Below are 21,820 nucleotides of genomic sequence, written 5' to 3'. Positions count from 1 at the left end.
ATTTCAGTTTTGAAAAAACCAAAAGAAAATGGTAAGAACTTCAAAAAATAAAGTCATTCGAGATGTAGTTATATTACTACATCTACTAGTTAGGAAAATTAAAAAACTTAAATTTTGACATGTTTTGCAAAAAAGTGTTATGAAAAAGTAAAACGGCTATAACTTTTGCATATCATGTCAGAAAAAAATATAATATATCGCACGAAAATCCGCATCCAATTTTGACGGCCGTAGGCATGTTTGCAAATTTTTAGAATCCTTCTAAAAGGAAAAAGTTATGCTCAAATATCAGTTTTTTGAATTTTGGTTAAATCTGGTCAAACTGTGGTCAAACTACTCATTCAAGAAGTATTAGTGTTAGTAAATAATTATTCAAGAATATTAGTGTTACTAAATAATTATTTTAGTTTTTTTAATTTTGGTTATATCTGGACAAACTACTAATTCAAGAAATATTAGTGTTACTAAATAATTATTGTTTTTTAGAATAATAGTTTCAAACTCAAACAGTGAAACGTGTGACTTCATGCTCAAGCTAAACTCCTCAGGGTTAATAGGATAGACATCTTACTATTGTCTAGAAATTAAATTGAGATGCGGGTGATTAGAGATTAAATTGTAAAATAATTTAGAAATTTGAAAATCAGAAGAAAAAGATATAAAAAAAATAAAAAAATCGTAAAATTTCTGTTAGTCCGGGACTAAAGGTGGAGCTCCAGACAGCGGCCACGTGGAGGGCCTTTAGTCCCAGTTCCAGAACCTGGACAAATGGACCTTTTTCTACTAGTGTAGGAAATCTACAAATTGATTATATGTAAACTTTTTGTCCATACTTATCCAAGATCTGAACATATACCATCTTTGTTGATCGATTTTATTACTAACTAGCAGATTCCTCCTGGTGCTTGGGACATTTTCGGCTGGATTGATTTACTAGCTACGTCCAAGCAGGGCACTGGATAGATTTCATGAGGCTTACTAGCTACACCTCAATCAAGATAGCTGAATTAGGGGGTGTTTGTTTCCAGAGACTTTTTTATGTAGGGACTAGAAAAAGACCCTCTTAGAGACTTTTTTACCAAACGGGGGGAGGACTTTTTAGGGACTAAACTAGGTATTTGGGACTAAATGAAGAAGACTCTCAAGGAGAGTCTTTTTGGGACTTTTCCAATAATGCCCCTCCATGCATCCATTGGCCCGCCACCCCATGGTGTTGTTTGATTGTTATTTTCCTATATACTAGAGGCAACATGGTCATTTAATAACCTTTAGGAAGGGACTAGGGACTTTTTAGTCTTTGGAAACAAACAGGGAGAGACTTTTTAGGGACTAGGGACTCCTCTTCTTTCTCAGAGTGGTCAAATAATTCTCTGTTGCCCACTGTTAGTGAGTGTATGAAGTTTTTCCGCCTACAGGCTCGCATCTTAGCATGAAAAAGCTTGGTGTTGGCATGGCCCGCTCTTAGCCAGCCAATCCGGGAAGCTTGCCTCTTCCTGGCTCTGTCAATTGCAGCAATGCCAAGCACTTTGATCTTCAGCTGCTTTCTGAGTTGAAATTCAGCGCTTGAAAGTTGTCTCAATTCCTGGGCTGTGTCAAGCCGCAGAATCACCTCGTTGGCGGTGTGAAATTGCATTTTCATCTTGCCAAAGGTGGCCTTACTCCAGATCTTCAGATCATTGGCTACCCTGGCCAGCCTTCTCTTAATCCTGACGAAAGGGCAGTCGTGGTTGACAGGACGGTGCCAGGCATGTTGCACCATTTCAAAAAAGTGAGGAAACTTCGACCAAAAATTTTCGAATCTGAACCTGGCTGGTCTGATTGGAGCATATGCTTTGGTGAGCAGCAGAGGGCAGTGGTTAGAGAAGGAGGTTGAAGCTGCAGTTAGAATGAAATCCGGGTGGTTTTCCTCCCACTGAGAATTGCAGAAAAATTTGTCAATGCTGCAAAGGGTTGGGTCTTCTCGTTCGTTTCTCCAGGTGAATCTGCGGTTCTTGCATTTGACCTCTCTCAAATCAGCTACATCGATCGCTCTCCTGAATTTCCCTATCATCCTCCTGTTCAGGTTGGAGTTGTTCTTGTCTCTTGCCTGGTAAATCATGTTGAAGTCTCCATTGATGAGCCACGGTTCACCTGCGGGGGCGCAGCATCAGCTAGTTCAGATAGGAAATCCTCCTTTTGAGCATCATCAGTCGGTCCATAAACTGTGGTAAGCCAGAATCCTACACTACTGGAGAGAAGATCTATTCTAGTCGTGATCGCGAATCAACCTATCCTATGTGAGGTGATGTTGACAACTAGCTTGTCCCAGAAGATCGCCGCGCCACCTCTCGTGCCTATTGCCGGTAACAAAATGTAGCCCTGCAGATTTGGGCCTCCTACCTCACATGCTAGCGACGATGACCACGATTCTACTTTAGTTCCCTGGAGACAAAGTACCAAAACTCTATGTGCTTGCACTACTTCGCGGATTGCCGAGCGACGAGCTGGGCAGTTCAAGCCCCGGATGTTCCAGGACATGTAATTCAGATGGTCGTCATTCATGGGGACACCAAGCGGTTCTCTGTCGTCTACACTTACTAATACGAAGCAAATCACACATCTTACAACGATCCGGGGAGCGACGACGGCCACCAGTAGGCCCAAAACCCCGCCGTCGACAAGCTAACCTCAACCTTGGCACCTGATACATAAAAACTAGACCTAAATCGAACTGGTTTAGGACCAGCCGACGATGAAGACTAAAAGCAGATTGATGGCCAGGGACTTGTCTCGCCTTTCTCTAAAGCGGAAGTGTGGGCGGCGATCACTGCCTCTCCCTCTGAAAAAGCCTCGGGCCCTGACGGATTCACGGGGCAATTCTACAAGACTTGGTGGCCGATCATCCAAGACGAAATCATGGCAGCATTCCACAAATTCCATCAACTGGCTGGTCAGAACTTCGCAGAGATAAACACCACACGCTCATCAGCCTACTGCCAAAGAAGAATGGAGCAAGTCAGCTGGGTCACTACAGACCAATAAGTCTCATCCATTCTGTTGCAAAGCTAATTTCCAAAGTCCTCTCCATCAGGCTGGCTAGCATTCTCAGCAACGTCATCTCCCCGCCGCAATCTGCTTTTCAGAAGGGCAAGTGTAATCATGACAGTTTTTTATACGTGCAAAGTTGCATCAAAATACTACATCATCACAAGAAAAGTGCTCTGTTTTTCAAACTAGATATCACCAAAGCATTTGACTCCATCTCCTAGGAGTACCTGCTCGACCTCATGCAAAAGATGGGCTTTCCTTCTAAATGGAGGGATTGGATGACATTGATGTTCTGCTCAGCCTCTTCCTCATGCCTTCTCAATGGCATCCCAGGGCCTTCATTCAAGCACGGCAAGGGGCTGAGGCAGGGTGACTCCCTCTCCCCTCTGCTGTTTATCATGGCGATTGACCCTCTTCACCGGCTGTTGGAAGCTGCCGGCGACCAGGGCTTGCTGGCTCCACTTCCAGGCCGTGGAATGGATTTTAGGATAAGCCTATACACGGACAACGCAGTCATTTTTGCAAACCCAATCAAGGAGGAAGTGGACAATCTGCTTCAGCTGCTCATTTCATTTGGTCAAGCCACTGGGCTGAAGTTGAACCAAGAAAAATCTGTGGTAATCCCCATAAACTATGATGAAGTGTCCTTGCCGGATGTGCTACATGAGTTCAAAGGGAAGACTGCTGCATTTCCGACAACATATCTGGGCCTGCCTTTATCCCTGCGTAAATTACGTCTGGTGCAACTTTAGTTCCTGATCGATCGCGTCTGTGCCCGCCTTGCTGGTTGGAAGGGAAAACTGATGAACTTGGCTGGACGTCGAGTGCTGGTGCGCGCCATCCTCTCAGCGCTGCCCTCCTACGCCCTCACGGTGCTCAAGGTCCCCAAAAAGATCTTCAAGGAGTTGGACAAGTCGAGGCGCAGATTTCTTTGGGCACAGGAGGATGTGCTGGCCGGTGGCAAATGCAACGTGGCCTGGGATTCAGTATGCTGGCCGATCGACAAGGGAGGACTAGGCATCTCAAACCTCCAACGGTTTGGATCTGCACTTCGCCTGTGTTGGCTCTAGCAGTCCTGTCAACAACCGTTCCGACCTTGGATGGCCTTCCCGATCGACGCTGACCCTAGGGACCAGCTTCTCTTTGCTCAGGCCACCAGGTCACCTCTTTCAAAGGGAAGCAAGAGTCTCATAGGGAAGGAGATCCTGCACAGACCAATCCCAATCAGGAAGAGAGTCTTGTTGTCAATGAAAGCAATTTTTCTATGTCACATATCTGCCTATCTCGTGTTGTGAGCTATGAAGTACCCACCAGGGGGGGTGGACCAAGAAAGAGGCAGGCGATTGGGTCCTTCCCATCCTCTGTGATGTCAGTCTCTTTGTCATTCTTTCACCCTTGCTGAGTAGCGAAGTGAGCATACTCAAGATCCAATTCATCAATCATTTGAGTTGGTACGAACATAGGAATCCAGACTCCGCTTGATTCGATCTTCAGTTTCGACCTTCATCAGTCAGGAAAAAGAAGAAGGACCCACTTATTCCACTCGGAGAGACCGAACCAGGCAACAAAAAAAAGAAAAACTGAAGGAAGTTCTCTTTCCATTCCAACTAAACTAAGTGAAAAAAGGGGGAGAGCAAAACAGAAACACAGGAACAAAGAAACTATGTCCAAACCAACGAGTCCTTTGGTCGACTCTAAAGAATGTATCGGGAGTTGGGAGTTAGCCGTCTCATAGGAGTGATAGCTGGGTTTTTCACGGAGTTTCTTCGTACGATTGAAAAAAAGAGTGCTCTAGGTCGGAGAAAACAAGAAGAAGATTGTTCACCAGTCTGTCTCCCAACCTCTTTAAAGCAGCTACCTACCGTGATCTGGTCTTGGGACAGCATTGGCACCCCCGTTTGCTGGATCTTCTAGGCACTCTAAAGCGCTTCCATGAGAGACAGATGGACTTTGAGTTATAGACGGAGAAGAGCCTTTCGAGAATCTAGAGTGATATCAACAACCTCCAAGTTGAAGTACAGACGAGGAAGCAGCCTATTAGTTTCAGTCCAGTCCAGGAAAGGAAGGCAATCGATTCAATTCATTCCCCAATTTCAGGCTTGGTGCTGCGCATTATTAAGAATATCATATAGGAAGATGGACTAGCTCGAGACCTTGGCTTCAACCAATCAATTGAATCTTGGACACATTTAATTCTTAGATATTGCTTAAGGGCTCACCACATATATTTGTCAGATTATCATGTCTGCCTCGTCTTGCTATTTCCATCGACCAACCATGAGAGTGTTAATCAACTCCACCTGGAGGAAGTGTAAAAGGCGTCTGTCTATCAGTTATCGATAGATCGAACAAACCTAAAGGATCTGGTGGTTGTGTAATTGTAAGATTACTGATCATGGGATACGGATCTAGTTCCTGGCTCTGCCTACGCAGAGCTGAGTCGGATAGTCTTGAAGAGATGTCTTGGAATGTTTGATGGCCGTGAAAGTAAGAATTCTTTTATTTAGCCATAATTCGCCTACTTTACTTTAGAGGACTAGCTCTTCCTATTGGACTCGTGGGATTGGAGACAGCACAACCTCAGGTTCACTATCTTCTTTAGAGTGGGACAGATAGACTAGAATGGGCTGGTTTTTCAAAAGACTTGAACACCCATCCGATATAGACTCATCGAAGGCAATGCGATAGGTCGTAGCCTGGGAGATAGGGGTTGAGCAACCAAGCGAACAAGGGCTCGTACTGTCGGAGGGTCCACAGGTTCCATTCTTGATCTGATTTCTCGCTATCTTATTCGGTGGTACAAAACGAAATACGACTCCTATTCTTGCCCGATGTAGGTAGCCATGCCCACTCTAATTCCATCCAATGTATACCACACTTTGGTAGAAGTTAAGCGCTTAAGCAGCTCCAGAAGCTGCAGAGAGGTGAAAGCTGGAAAGCCAATAGCCAGAATTCTTTTGGCAATAGTGGAATAGCCAGCTAATACTGGTGCAAGCTCGGGTATCGAGCAACACTACCTAGTAACCATACCATACCATACATCTACTAAACAGAGGATGACATAGCCAATAAAGGATTGGTAATTCCTGTCAGAAGAAGAATCAGAGGAATCGAAGCAATCATAAAAGCAGGAAATTGCAATGCCTTCTCCACCCCGTGTTGATAAAACAATTGTATTTAGCACGCCTCAAGCCTCCTTCCTCGGGGTAGGTCCCGCGTATGACCCAACCCATCTCCCCGAAGGCAGGCAGGTTCGGAAATAGCTTGCGCAGAAGCGAGAACCCCGGGTCCATATCTAAAAAAAATATGTAGTTTTTGTAAGCGAGCTGAGGAATAAAAGTAAGAAAGATCCGCAAGAGAAGAAAGGACCTGGGACAGAAGAAAGAACCGAACCCTATAGTTGTACAGAATTCCGTTTGTCCGCTTTCCATTTCGACCACTCGCTCCTATGTATGAAGAATGGCTCTTCCTTGTCTTCATCTTTTCCAATCGACTGCCTTCGGGCGGATCCACACACGGATATCGAGTCAGTCTAGTGGCTCATGCTACTTAATAGTGGAGGCGGGTAACAACTGCTCTTTCTTCTCGATCGAGTAGCCACCGCATAAATTGGTAAGCTTCCCACGCCAAAGCTAGTCTTCCTTGCTTTCCCAACAAACAATAAGACCCATAGCATGTGCACCAGGATGGTCTTTCTATCCCTATCTATTCTCACCGAACTAGACCTCTCATACCCGGCTACAGGAGAGGTAACTACCTCTGATTGATTTTATTCGTCATAAATGATTTCCGCTGACTCAAGCATAGCCAAGCCATTAAGCTAATATCTCCCTTGCCATTAATTCAACAAGGCTTCCGAGAAAGGCATGTTACGAACCTAAGAACACCTACCCACCTATTAACTTTTTGAATTCTTAGCTTTGGACGTTAAGGAATGAGTGGAATGAATAGACGACGTACTCTCTCTAATCGGTGCAGCCTGCTGAGTGCCCTTACTCTTGGTCATAGGCTTCGGAGAGTCTGGAACTACGGCTATGGGAAAGTTCGCTATGGAAGGAAAGCATTTCACTACCTCACATCTGGTAAGTGTAGCAAGTCCAAATCCCTCATCTCATACGTTTCCCTCCACCTCCTCCGCTGGCCTCATAAGCCTCGTGGCCAGTAGGCAATGATTTGACTTGGGCGACGGAATGTGTTTTACAATAAGTTCCAACGTTTGAGTAATTGAACTTGCTTCTTCACTTAATGCTTGCTTTCCGTCTTGCCTTTGCCGGAGGCATAGGTTGAGCTTTAGCAATAGCAGACAGTTAGGGAACCCAAGAAAGGAGGAGCGAGCTAAAGAAGGACTATTACTACCACCGAACCCAAGGCAAAGCGAAAGAAGGTAAACCGAACCACAGCTACCTATGAGTTCAGAGTGGCCAAGAGGATGAATAGGTTATTCTAATGACCATAGGAATAAGGAAGACTCGTTCGCTTTAAAGCAGCAAGACCGGCAAAAGTTCCTTCGCTAACCTGTTGGCTTAGTGAATAGTTCTGCCTTCATTGAAGAAGAGACCTATTTTCCACTTTCAAAGTAGATTCTAGAAAAGCGGCCTTAATAAACAACTGTTCTTTCCAAGGAAAGAGAGAAAGAAGTCAAAAAGCGGGGGATCGCTTAATAATAAATTCTAACTATTGTTCAAAACTCAAAGTACCAAAGATTCAATAGAATGAAATGGTTAACTAAGAATGAGAGAGTGAAAAAGCGGAGTAATAAACAAGGAGTGGCTTGCTATTTATGATGACGAAGAGCTGGTACAAGCCACCTTCAGGAATGACCCTGCGATGAAAGCAATCTACATCTACATGATTCCAAGATGGTAAAAGATATAAAGTCAAAGTGCTATGGAACGCATGGTGAACAACCTGCGGGAGCACGGTAATCCCGACGAGTAGGATCCAGAGGAACTCAGGCAGAAGTACTGCCTCCTTGATTGGATCGCACATGTCAACTGGCTTTTCAGAGACCTAAAAAGATGAAGCCCCTCTCCTCCCTCTGTAACTAGAGAGGTAGGCAAACCTGAGTTTAGAGCCACCTCGATTCGGGATGTCGGAACACCAACCGGATCGGAAACCTCATCCTAAACTTACTTCGGAATAGGTTCGAGAGCTTCCATTTCAATGTGTCTTTCCAAAAATCTTTGGTATGCCTTTTCCTGGTCAAAAGGTTTGTTTGGGAAAGCTTCTAAATCTAGGGTTCAATGTCTCCAAAAAAACCCTGGGGCAGGATAGTAAAGAGCTGATTCTAGGGAAAGCTAGGATTTCACTTTTCTCTCAGCCATCGAGTTGGAGTAGTTAACCTTCTATATGCCGTGGAAGAATACGCATAAGCATTAGTTCTTGCCCTTCCAGTGTAAGTGGCAGATCAAACTTGATCTAGTTCCACACATTGCCTTTTCCCTTATATGTCGTGGCAGGCGAGCTCCCTTCTGGTAAAAAGGATTTGAGTGGAAGGTTGAGCGCCCCTTAACGTTTAGAAGTATCCTTTTCAACGGTTAGAAACCTTTCTATTCTATGACGGCTAAGTCGAGGGCAGACACAACAGGTCACGAAGAGCTAGAGGATATAGAATTCCTATTTACCGGGAACGGAAGGAAACATCGGCTCTTCCGAGATCTTATGTAAGGAATACTCGAAAAAGTAGAGCAAAAAGATCTAAAAAACTCTACAAGAAATGTCTTTCCCGCAGAAGACTCTAACTCCTCATAGCATTACGTCAATCTGCAAATATCGAATGATGCTTCGACAGATTCAGTCATCCATTCAGCTTTGAAATCGGAGACAAGGAAAACTTCATAGAAGCGCCGCGGATCAATATAGAGATGCGAACCAATATCCTTTTCCTGGTGGGCTCTGAAGTACTCGTCTTTTGCGCAAGGCCTCGTGTCAAAAAACTTCCAACCACGTCCTCCTACCTCGCCCATTTGCGGAGATCATCTACATTTTGCTCCGTGTCGAGCTCCATCCGGCCCAAACGTTTTCCTTCGGGAGGGCGTAAAATCGCTTTCTTTCTGTAGGGAGGACGGATGATTCAAGTAAGGGCTGAGAGCCTACATATCACTGAGTTGGGCCAAGGAAGAAAAAGCACCTACTGTTCGTTAATTGAAATTCTCTTTGCTTAGCGCCCTTGTGTTTCGAATAGAAAAGCACTGGAGATATCTGTGGAACTGTTGTTTTTCTTAGGGCAAGCTAGCAGATAGAAGTAATCTATCTGGTTAGCCAGGCAAAGCATTTAGGGTTCAGTGCCTGGTTTCAAGTGTTCTTCTTCATCGTTTGGCACTTCACTTTTTGTTGAGTAATCCAATGGCCTAATGACACATGCAGATCTTTTGGTGCTGTCGCCTTACTTAGTGACTAGCTCAAGTGCATTTGATCGCAAAAAAGACTGGCATTGGCTCCGGGTCAAATCTACAGGGGGCATGCAAATCAAATGCGAAAGAAAGGAAAACATTTCTGTTTCTTCTGCTTCAATGCCGTGATACACTCAGGATGTTTACGATACCTACCCATTAATTGCTCTAACTTCTCGTGGTTCACCCCTAGCTATGCCCGCTTCTATGAAATTCCAAATTCTGCTTGCAACAGGCAGTCTGCGAGCTTCTGGAAATGCTCTTGGCTCGGCCCGACCCCTCTTTGTTCAGTCTTCCCTGCCCTCTTCAAGCACTCATGAAGAAAAAAATAGAATGATGACAGCGGCCCTCCTCAATGAGCAATGGATTAGAGATCTGCAACATGGCAACACCCTGGATATCGTCTCGGAATTTCTGCAGCTATGGAGGAAAATTCAGAACTCGGGCATATTGATTCAGGAGGAGCAGCTGGACCAAATACACTAGACGGCGGGAGGAGGCAATGCATACAACACCCGGGCAGCTTAGAGCATCTCCAGCCGCGCCCCCAACAGGCCCTCCCTAGGCGTTTTTGCCGCGCCGGCACCAAAAAAACGGCCCAGTCGCGCCCCCAGAAGCCCGTTTTTCGCCGGCTCGGGCCAAAACTGGTGCCGGCGGACCCAGGCCGAACCCGGTGCCCTGGGGGGGCGCTTGGGGAGCCGGCACAAGCGAAAAAGGCGTGTGGGTCCGCCCTGGCGACGACCCGAGGGCCTTTTCCCGCCGTTTCTTGACGCTTTTCCCCTCGCATCCCTCCCGCTCGCTCGCCTTCCTCCCGCCATTCCCTCCCTTTCTCCCGCCAAACCCCCTCCCGCTCGCCTTCCAGTCGTCGCCATGCCGCCGAAGAAGTATGCCATGCCGCGCGCGGCGGCAACCACGACTGGCACCGTGGCCCAGCCGAAGCAGAGGAAGCCGAGGGCGCCGCCATTGAAGCCACCGGGCATGTCGAACACCGAGTGGAGGGTGGAAGTTCAGCGACGCGACGTAGTCACCGCCGACCGGCGGAACAGGGCCATCGCCAAGAAGGCCCGCGACAACGCGGCGCGCGTGGCGGCGTCCTCCTCATCGCTCGACCACGCGGGGATGATGAATCCACCCATCGTCAGCCACACCCAGTACGCGCCCTGGGGACAGAAAGGCGTTGGATCTCCATGGGGATCGTCGTCGCCCAGCTACGCCGACGGCGACGCGCACGGTGGGTTCAACCCAAACGTTACCTTCCCCCATGGCCACCCCGCGACGCGCACACCCTCGCCCGCCTTCGTCGGTGTGCAGTACCCTCCATACAACTACTCGCCGCCCGCCTACGCGTCCACACCGACGCCCCATCTCCGTCGTGGACCGCTGCCCTTCTCGCACCTCGGCGACACCGACGACACAGGAGCCGACATGGATGACATCATTGCGACAGGATCGACCGCGGCCGCCGCGTCTCCTGGGTTCGCCACCCAGGACGAGGTAGTGGATCTCAGCGGCGACATGGAGGCCGAGCTCGGCTACGTCTACGGCGAGGACGCGCACGAAGCGCAGGAACCCGAGGAGGAGGAGGAGGACGAGGAGGAGGACGAGGCTCCTGATCCGACGAAGGGGCGCCAGAAGAAGAAGCAGACGGCTAGGCCAGGCGAACCGTGCATCAAGTGGACGTCCAAGGAGGAGGAATGCATCGCCGAAGCATGGAAAGTCGTCTGCCTTGACCCGACCACCGACACGAACTAGAGCTTCGAGACGTACTAGGACCGCATCAAGGCCGAGTTCGACGAGCGGAAGCTCGTCGACCCCTACTTCAAAGGCGTCTACATGCAGCACGGCTCCAAGGCGATGTCGAACCATTGGGGGCGTATCCAGGGGGCGTGCAACAAATGGCATGGAATCGTCGAGGAGGTCGCGGCTCGCCCGGAGAGCGGCGCCAGCGTTGAGGATCAGGTACGCACGCCGTTCGCCCGCATCTCTTCATCGTCTATGCCCGCCGCCCGCCAACTGTTTGTTCCTGCGCGCAGTTGCTGCGCATGTTCACCATGTATCAGCGCGACAACCTCGACGCCGACTTCAAGTACCTCCACGTCTACAAACGCATTGACAAGTGCGAGAAGTGGGCAGAAGTCCGACGTACCCTCGACAAGGCCAAGGAGACATACAAGCTGGACGCGACGACTTCGGGTGCGTCACAGGGGCAGCCGGACGACCACAAATTGGCAAAGGAGGGGGAAAACACCGACGCGGCAACCGCGCGAGTGCAGGAGTCCATCGAGCATTGCCTCGCCGACGCCCAGGCCCGGGCCGTCCTACGTGAAGAGAAGACCGAGGCGTGGTGGTCGTCGCTGATGACGAACAGCGCCATCAAGCTCGACCTGCTCCGGACCAACATCGCCGCGAAGAAGAGGAACACCGACATGGCTTTTCTGATGGGCGGGGCGAACATGCTCCAGAGCAACGACGAGTAGCTCAGGGCGTGGTACATGGCGGAGCGCGGCCTCATCCTGAACCAGATGCAGACGGCAACGCCGACGACGCCGACGATGCCAGCTCCCGCGCCCACGGCCACACGGACGCCAAGCCCGAACGACGCCTCTACATCGCCGTCCAGCAGTACCGAAGCCGCGCCAACACAGCCCAGCACCGAAGAAGCTCCGACACCGCCGAGCCCGCGCACGCCGACTCCGCCAACGCCTGGAGCCGACCCCGCCGAGTGATTCGTTGCGCACGCGAACTTGCGGCGTGCGGTGCTCTGTTTTTTGTAACGCCAGACTACGTCCGATCGCCGGATTTGTGGCGTCTTTTGTGAGCGGGAACGACCTAGTTCAAATTTCCCGCATCCTGGGGCCGGCGCTTAGGGGCGTGACTGGGAGCTAGGTCGCCCCCAGGGGCCGAACTAGTGCCGGCATGCCCCCAGGCCGCTCTATTTAGGCGCCCTGGGGGGCCGAACGGCTGGAGATGCCCTTATCGCTTCCAATTCCTTCAGTCCCCGACGGCCACTGGTTTGAAATCAAACATCTGGAAAGCTTGGGCCCTTGACAATGTGAAGCTCTTCACCTGGCTGCTTCACTGCAACAGATTGTGGGTCAATGATCGGTTGCAGCGAAGAGGTTGGTCGAATGGCTATTTCTGCCCGCTTTGCATGAGAAACTTGGAAACTTCCGAACACCTGATGTGGGAGTGCCCATTCTCTGCTGAAATCTGGCGTGGAGTCGCCTCGTGGGAGGGCTGTGCAGCGCTACTCTACCCGTGGGTGCCAGGCAGATCATCGATCTCCCACTGTCAGAAGATGATCAACCTCTCACCACAAGCACACAAGCGAGGCGTCAGATCTTTGCTCCTGATGGTGCCATGGGAAATATAGAAAGAAAGGAACAACTGCGTGTTTAGGGTGAAGACACTGTCAAGCGAGGATATCATCCGTGCCATCCGCACACACATTGAGCAATGGAGACTAGTTGGAGCAACCTTCTTAGAGCCCCCGTTTGGGGACCCAATCATGAGATAGGGGCCTAGCAACATTTAGCCTTTCCTTTGTTTTCCTTCTCTATGTAACACCCCCATTGATCACTTGATCACCATGTTTCCCACTTCTTCCTTCTAAATCAATGAAGCCGGAGAACCCGGATCTTTCAAAAACCATTGTCAACTAATAGAATTTGCAAATAATGCCAGCTTAGTAGTCATGTGGTATGTTCCCAATTGCAACAGAGAAGATTCTGTTTTAGCTTGTTACACAAAATTTACATTTTTTTCTAGAAAAACTATTGCCTATAAATAAATTAAATAATAATGATAAACTTTAGCACAATGCAATGGTTCATATTTTTTAATTTAAGATGAAGGACATGAAAGATAAAACGATGACCATACTAACGCACAAAAAAGGCATAGGATTTTCTTTTCTACATCAATGCCAACTAAAAATAATAAGAATTGTAATTAAAGAAAAGTGACCAAAAAAATTGTTAATAGCATTTGACTTGCACTCTGACTCAATGTTTTGCTGGCACATTTCCTCATGAACAAATTTGCTTTACTAACCCTCCTATAAACTTTCAGCTGGATGTCGGTGCCACCGAACTACCCGCTCAATTGTAGGCTCAACTCCAACCAGCTCCATTCTAGGAATAGATGGATTTGTAGTTTTCGACTCCTACTTAAAAAAGTTTGTTGGACCTCTACTTTGAGTGAGAACCATACAGTCATACTGCAAATACATAAAAAGTAACGGTTGAAGTAATGCAGAATAATATTCTCAAGTTTAATATACACAGGAAAATGAAAATATCATTATAACAAACAAGGAAAAAGGTTTATAAGTTCTATATTGATGCTCACAATGTCTCTATCCAGCTCAGAAAGTCATTTTAATTACTTTTGAGAGCATCATCGATTTAATCTTTATTTTCTCAAGTGGATAACAATTCCTCATTGTCACCAACTGTCTCTATCCAGCTCAGAAAGTCATTTTAATTACTTTTGAGAGCATCATCAATTTAATCTTTATTTTCTCAAGTGGATAACAATTCCTCATTGTCACCAACTACACAATAGGAAATGTGAATAAAAAGACTGCAGTAAGAATTAAGGGAGAAGTCCAGGGAAGTTTAACCCCCACTCTCAAATGAGGGATCCATGTGCTTTGCTTACTTTGCTTTCCATGTAGCTTCAAAATAATGTATTGCCTGTTGTAGATTTTTACTCGTTCTCACTGCCATTCTACTGGCAATTCCACAAGGAAAATATATGCCTTCTTCTTTCATAGCAGTGAATGTTGAACCTGGACCATCAAAGAGAAGATAATTTCTCATCAAATTGCCCGGCACTGTAATCAGAAGAGAAGCATCCATAAAGTAAGAAACAAACCGAATCTGAATGTACCTCATCAAATGAAGGTGGCAGAAGTGTGGCGACCTAGTATAGATGTTTCACAGCCTCAAGGCTTGCAGAATCAGAGAAGTCAGAAGCCTACTATGTATATTATGTAGGCATGTCTTCTTACTTCATGAGTCTCTTATCTACTTTCCAGTAGGCAAATTTTTGTAAACAGAATTATCTTACTTGAGAATCCTCACTTCTTTCCAGATTTCTTGAGAAAAGTGACCCCAGTGGTAAATCTGAAGTTGATAAATGCGCTAGGATGCTAAAAGATGCAGCTGAAAGCTCGATTTCATATTTTATTTAAAATAATAGTCAGTGCTATTACTTGCTGGTAGTGACTGCAAAATGTTTGAATTTTTCACTTTTTAGCACAAAACACAGCTACAGAAGAGTACTGGGGAAAGTGACACCAGGAACATTAAAAATTGCAGGAGTACAGAGTAAAGAAGCCCTACTTCCGGATATTAGCTTATGCTGATAAACACAAAAATGAAATGATAATTGCTGCTAACCAAGGCAAGCCCAGCATCTTCTCCCTTGTTTAAAGCTTTATCTATCTCTGGGTCACCAGAGTGATTCTTTGCCCAATCCTGTATAGTTTATGGTCATTGGTCATCATAACATCTACATTTTAGCGTGGGGTAATGAAAACAGAACATGGTAAATTTACCTGAATATGTCCCACAAATATTTGTACAACGGATGCTAGTTTAACTCGAACCAATTGCACTAAATAGAATAGAAAACTTGAAATAAGGTAAAATCAGCCTCTGCAACAATGACTTTCACTAAGTAGTAGGACATTCCCTTCCCCAGCAGCCACACACCAAGCCCTCGATGCGAGCTTCTGCTAAAAAACATAAAATGAAATGTGGCTTTACAAAAGATAATGATTTTCCATCAATGTTAGAATATCAAAACTGATTCAGTTCAAAGAACGGAAAGGTAAAGAAGGTGGACCTGTGGGAAAGATCAAGCCTTCCTCGGCAGTGCAGAAATCCGTGCCTCTCATAAAAAAACACATTTTTTCCTTTTTGAGAGGCACGGTCGTACATCTTGCGAAGCAAAATCCGTGCCTCCATGAGAAGCAAATCCATACCTCTCGCGGAAGAGAAAAAACACACTTTCCCCCTTTCTGAGGAGCATGACTGTGCCTCTCACGAAAGCAAATCCGTACCTCTTATGAAAGGAAAAAAACGCATTTTTTTTCCGAAGAGGCACACACAAAAGCAAATCCGTGCATCCAAGAGAAGTGAATCCACGCCTTTCACGGAAGAAAAAAAAGTGGTTTTTTCCTTTTGCGAGAGGCACGACCATGTCTCTCGCGAAAGAAAAAAAATACATTTTTAGCGTATTTTTTATTCAAATTTTGTTTTCAAATCTTAGGAAAAACCGGGGGAAACCGAAAAACCCCGGAAAGAATCATCTAAAAGCCAAAACACGTACATAATTTTTTATTGAAAGGGAGCATTCAAAGCGTGACGTCTGGCGAACTTTTTTGCGGGTTACCGCTGGAGATGCCCTAAGGGCATCGAGAAAGAGAGTGAAGGCATTCACGATGGCTCGCAATCTTCCCCTAATAATAACAAACCAGCGATTGCTTCTGCTTGTATGTCATCGGCAATTTTGTGGAAAAGAACCCGTAGTTTTAAGTAATCAACCCGCAATCCTCAACATAAGTCAGCTCGAATCAGTATGGAGAGAGAAAAGAAAAAAATTGCCCAACCACCGCACGGCCCTGCCTCCTCGATCCCATCTCGACCACCCCACCTCACGGCATGCCGTCCTTCGCTGCCACCCCGCTCGGCGCACCCACCTCGCTCGAGGTTGAGCGAGCGCAGAAGTAGAGTTCGGGATGACGTTTTCGGCTGGATTGATTTACTAGCTACGTCCAAGCAGGCCACTGGATTGATTTCATGAGGCTTACTAGCTACGTCCCAATCAAGATAGCTAACTTACTAGCTACGTCCCAAGCATGCCAATCCAATATGTTGATCAATTTGATTGTTCTGGCTGGAGGTCAGGAGGTCAGAAGGTGCGTCGTTCACACTAAACCGTACCCGGAGTTCTACAATTACGGTAATCTCAGTTTTGTTAGTAGTAAGTGGTCAATTTAGTGTTCATTGGCAACAAAAAGAAGTGAATGATATCATGCCATAATTTAGTGTTGCTTCCCGGTCCTGGATAGATGATGTATTGTACTTCTGCATAAGCTAGCACTAGTAGAAAAACAGGCCTTTGGTCACAGCGCAATATACATATTAGTCCCGGTTCGAGCGGCTAAAGGCATTAGTCCCAGTTCAAATGGAACCTTTAGTCCCGGTTTGAGATACGAACCGGGACTAAAGGGTGTGATGCACTTTATCTCGGTTCATATCTTAAACTAGGACTAAAGGGCCCATTTCTCAAACTCTATCCCCCCCCCCGCCCGGTGTATCATCATTTCAGTTTTGAAAAAACCAAAAGAAAATGGTAAGAACTTCAAAAAATAAAATCATTCGAGATGTAGTCATATTACTACATCTACTAGTTAGGAAAATTAAAAAACTTAAATTTGGACATGTTTTGCAAAAAGGTGTTATGAAAAAGTAAAACGGCTATAACTTTTGCATATCATGTCGGAAAAAAATATAATATATCGCATGAAAATCCGCATCCGATTTTGACGGCCGTAGGCATGTTTGCAAATTTTTAGAATCCTTCTAAAAGGAAAAATTTATGCTCAAATATCAGTTTTTTGAATTTTTGTTAAATCTGGTCAAACTGTGGTCAAACTACTTATTCAAGAAGTATTAGTGTTAGTAAATAATTATTCAAGAATATTAGTGTTACTAAATAATTATTTTAGTTTTTTTAATTTTGGTTAAATCTGGTCAAACTATGGTCAAACTACTAATTCAAGAAATATTAGTGTTACTAAATAATTATTGTTTTTTAGAATAATAGTTTCAAACTCAAACAGTGAAACGTGTGACTTCATGCTCAAGCTAAACTCCTCAGGGTTAATAGGATAGACATCTTACTATTGTCAGGAAAACAACAAGTGCAGACTTGGAAACGAAGCGGAATAGAACCCGAAAGTTAAGCGTGCTCAAGCTAGAGTAGTGAGAGGATGGGTGACCGGCCGGGAAGTTAGATGATGAGGGGTGATTAGAGATTGGAGATTGAATTGAGCGGTGATGCGGGAATGATGAGGAGTGATTAGAGATTGGAAATTAAATTGAGCTGCGGGTGATTAGAGATTAAATTGTAAAATAATTTAGAAATTTGAAAATCAGAAAAAAATATAAAAAAAATAAAAAAAATCGTAAAATTTCTGTTAGTCCGGGACTAAAGGTGGAGCTCCAGACAGCGGCCACGGGGAGGGCCTTTAGTCCCGGTTCCAGAACCGGGACAAATGGGCCTTTTTCTACTAGTGTAGGAAATCTACAAATTGATTATATGTAAACTTTTTGTCCATACTTACCCAAGATCTGAACATATACCATCTTTGCTGATCGATTTTATTACTAACTAGCAGATTCCTCCTGGTGCTTGGGACATTTTCGGCTGAATTGATTTACTAGCTACGTCCAAGCAGGCCACTGGATTGATTTCATGAGGCTTACTAGCTACGTCCCAATCAAGATAGTTGAATTAGGGGGTGTTTGTTTCCAGAGACTTTTTTGTGTAGGGACTAGAAAAAGTCCCTCTTAGAGACTTTTTTACCAAACGGGAGAGACTTTTTAGGGACTAAACTAGGTATTTGGGACTAAATGAAGAAGACTCTCAAGGAGAGTCTTTTTGGGACTTTTCCAACAATGCCCCTTCATGCATCCATTGGCCCGCCACCCCATGGTGTTGTTTGATTGTTATTTTTTTATATACTAGAGGCAACATGGTCATTTAATAACCTTTAGGAAGGGACTAGGGACTTTTTAGTCTTTGGAAACAAACAAGGAGAGACTTTTTAAGGACTAGGGACTTTTTAGTTCGGACTAGAAAAAGTCCTAGGACTAGAGAACCAAACACCACCTTACTAGCCACGTCTCAAGCAGGCCGATCCAATATATTGATCAATTTGATTGTTCTGGCCGGAGGCCAGGAGGTCAGAAGGTGCGTCGTTCACACTAAATCGTACCCGGAGTTCTACAATTACGTATGATTACAACTAGGAAGCTACCCTTCCTGTATAACTATTTTAGTACCTGTTTTTATTTACTGATGAGAACTAAATAAATTGGCTACTGTCATGTTTCTCCCTTAAAAAAAGATTCTGGTAGATGTGCTTGACAATAATAATGGTAATACCTAAAGGAGTTCTCTTGCTCCAAGTTAGCGCCTATATATTCTTAGCTACCATGTACTTGCGTTACTGGTTTGTGTTAAGGATTCCGCTACTGTTTCCAAGGTATCTACAAAATTTTGTTATAGTACTAGCCGAACAGAAAAAGAGATGGCCGCCAAACCTAAAAAAAGGGAAATGTTAACGCCCACACGTGTGGGCGTTAGCCAACTCACCCACACGCTTCCATCATCGTCCAGTAATTTCTGCACGAACGTGTGGGCGTTAGCCAACTCACCCACACGCTTCCATCATCGTCCAGTAATTTCTACATGAATCTTGGCACGAATTAGCTGATTTTGTATGCCACGTAGGACAACTCGCGTGTGTGGTGTGTAAGAGAGGTCGCCCACACATCCGTTTTACCACACGGAGGAGCCGGTGTGTGGGCGTTTAGCAGTTTGCCCACACACCAGTTTTCAGTCACGTACAAGGGCTGGTGTGTGGGCGTTTATCATCTCGCCCACACGTCTGCCTCCTCTCCCACACCCAAGCTGCCAGTTGCCATGCGTTTTGCAGTGTACATGGCAACTGCCCTAGTGTGATTGCAAGCAGATGGCAACTCTCTCTTTTTTTATCCGAATATGTCAGTTGTCATATGTTTTGCATGATACATGGCAAACTGCCCTAGCGTGCACGTAAGCAGATGGCAACTCTTTTTTTTAAATGACAACTGCCCTAGCGTGCTTGTGAGCACATGGCAACTCTCTCTTTTACCCGAACATGTTTTTTGCCACGCCTTTTCTTGTAGCGCTACATGACAACTGCCTAGTATTAGTAGGTGACAACTCCTAAAGTTTTGAAATCATGGCAACTGCAATAGACCAGACCACACATGGCAACAGCTATAGTTGTCCAAAAAATGGCAATCTGGAACTTTGACCTGAGATGGCAACTGCAGTTGAGCAAACATGGCAACTGTAGTTCAGCGACATGGCAACTGCACTTAAACGAACATGGACGAGGGTCCGGCCCATGGCAACTGCGGGGCGCGCAGTAAAGTGTCACGTGGGGCGTGCGGGACCACGAGGTACGAGGCCTGACGTACCGGGCGTGTGGGCGTTATCTATTTCGCCCACACGCACGCGTGTAAGAGGGACCGGGAGGGGAAAAAAGGCGTGTGGGCGCTAGTTGTTTTGCCCACACACAGACGTGTGGGCTGGTCCTCTTAGGCACCACACAGAACGTGTGGGCAGATTCCTTAACGCCCACACGTGTGGCAGTTATCGGCGTCCAAAAAAAATCAATCGGCCATTAATTTACTGGACTCTATTTCAGTCTAATTAGTGGAGACTTAGAGAGTGGAAAAAATGTTTAAAAAACTAATATAAAAATATGAAATATTTAGTTATTCTCTATATCCGAGAAAGCAATAAAGAACTTTGTGTTAGGCAGTGCACTGCAGGAGTGTGTACTGCGACTATTTCTGCACTGCCGAGGAAGGCTTGATCTTTCCCACAGGTCCACCTTCTTTACCTTTCCGTTCTTTGAACTGAATCAGTTTTGATATTCTAACATTGATGGAAAATCATTATCTTCTGTAAAGCCACATTTCATTCTATGTTTATTAGCAGAAGCTCGCATCGAGGTCTTGGTGTGTGGCTGCTGGGGAAGGGAATGTCCTACTACTTAGTGAAAGTCATTGTTGCAGAGGCTGATTTTACCTCCTTTCAAGTTTTCTATTCTATTTAGTGCAATTGGTTCGAGTTAAACTAGCATCCGTCGTACAAATATTTGTGGGACGTATTCAGGTAAATTTACCATGTTCTGTTTTCATTACCCCGCGCTAAAATGTAGATGTTATGATGACCAATGACCATAAACTATATAGGATTGGGCAAAGAATCACTCTGGTGACCCAGAGATAGATAAAGCTTTAAACAAGGGAGAAGATGGTGGGCTTGCCTTGGTTAGCAGCAATTATCATTTCATTTTTGTGTTTATCAGCATAAGCTAATATCCGAAAGTAGGGCTTCTTTACTCTGTACTCCTGCAATTTTTAATGTTCCTGGTGTCACTTTCCCCAGTACTCTTCTGTAGCTGTGTTTTGTGCTAAAAAGTGAAAAATTCAAAAATTTTGCAGTCACTACCAGCAAGTAATAGCACTGACTATTATTTTAAATAAAATATGAAATCGAGCTTTCAGCTGCATCTTTTAGCATCCTAGCGCATTTATCAACTTCAGATTTACCACTGGGGTCACTTTTCTCAAGAAATCTGGAAACAAGTGAGGATTCTCAAGTAAGATAATTCTGTTTACAAAAATTTGCCTACTGAAAAGTAGATAAGAGACTCATGAAGTAAGAAGACATGCCTACATAATATACATAGTAGGCTTCTGACTTCTGATTCTGCAAGCCTTGAGGCCGTGAAACATCTATACTAGGTCGCCACACTTCTGCCACCTTCATTTGATGAGGTACATTCAGATTCAGTTTGTTTCTTACTTTATGGATGCTTCTCTTCTGATTACAGTGCTGGGCAATTTGATGAGAAATTATCTTCTCTTTGATGGTCCAGGTTCAACATTCACTGCTATGAAAGAAGAAGGCATATATTTTCCTTGTGGAATTGCCAATAGAATGGCAGTGAGAACGAGTAAAAATCTACAACAGGCAATACAGTATTTTGAAGCTACATGGAAAGCAAAGTAAGCAAAGCACATGGATCCCTCATTTGAGAGTGGGGGTTAAACTTCCCTGGACTTCTCCCTTAATTCTTACTGCAGTCTTTTTATTCACATTTCCTATTGTGTAGTTGGTGACAATGAGGAATTGTTACCCACTTGAGAAAATAAAGATTAAATCGATGATGCTCTCAAAAGTAATTAAAATGACTTTCTGAGCTGGATAGAGACAGTTGGTGATAATGAGGAATTTTTATCCACTTCAGAAAATAAAGATTAAATCGATGATGCTCTCAAAAGTAATTAAAATGACTTTCTGAGCTGGATAGAGACATTGTGAGCATCAATATAGAACTTATAAACCTTTTTCCTTGTTTGTTATAATGATATTTTCATTTTCCTGTGTATATTAAACTTGAGAATATTATTCTGCATTACTTCAACCGTTACTTTTTATGTGTTTGCAGTATGACTATATGGTTCTCACTCAAAGTAGAGGTCGAACAAACTTTTTTAAGTAGGAGTCAAAAACTACAAATCCATCTATTCCTAGAATGG

Source organism: Triticum dicoccoides, chromosome 1A, assembly GCF_002162155.2.
Source record: "Triticum dicoccoides isolate Atlit2015 ecotype Zavitan chromosome 1A, WEW_v2.0, whole genome shotgun sequence".
Classification (NCBI taxonomy): domain Eukaryota; kingdom Viridiplantae; phylum Streptophyta; class Magnoliopsida; order Poales; family Poaceae; genus Triticum; species Triticum dicoccoides.
This window is presented reverse-complemented; position numbering follows the sequence as displayed.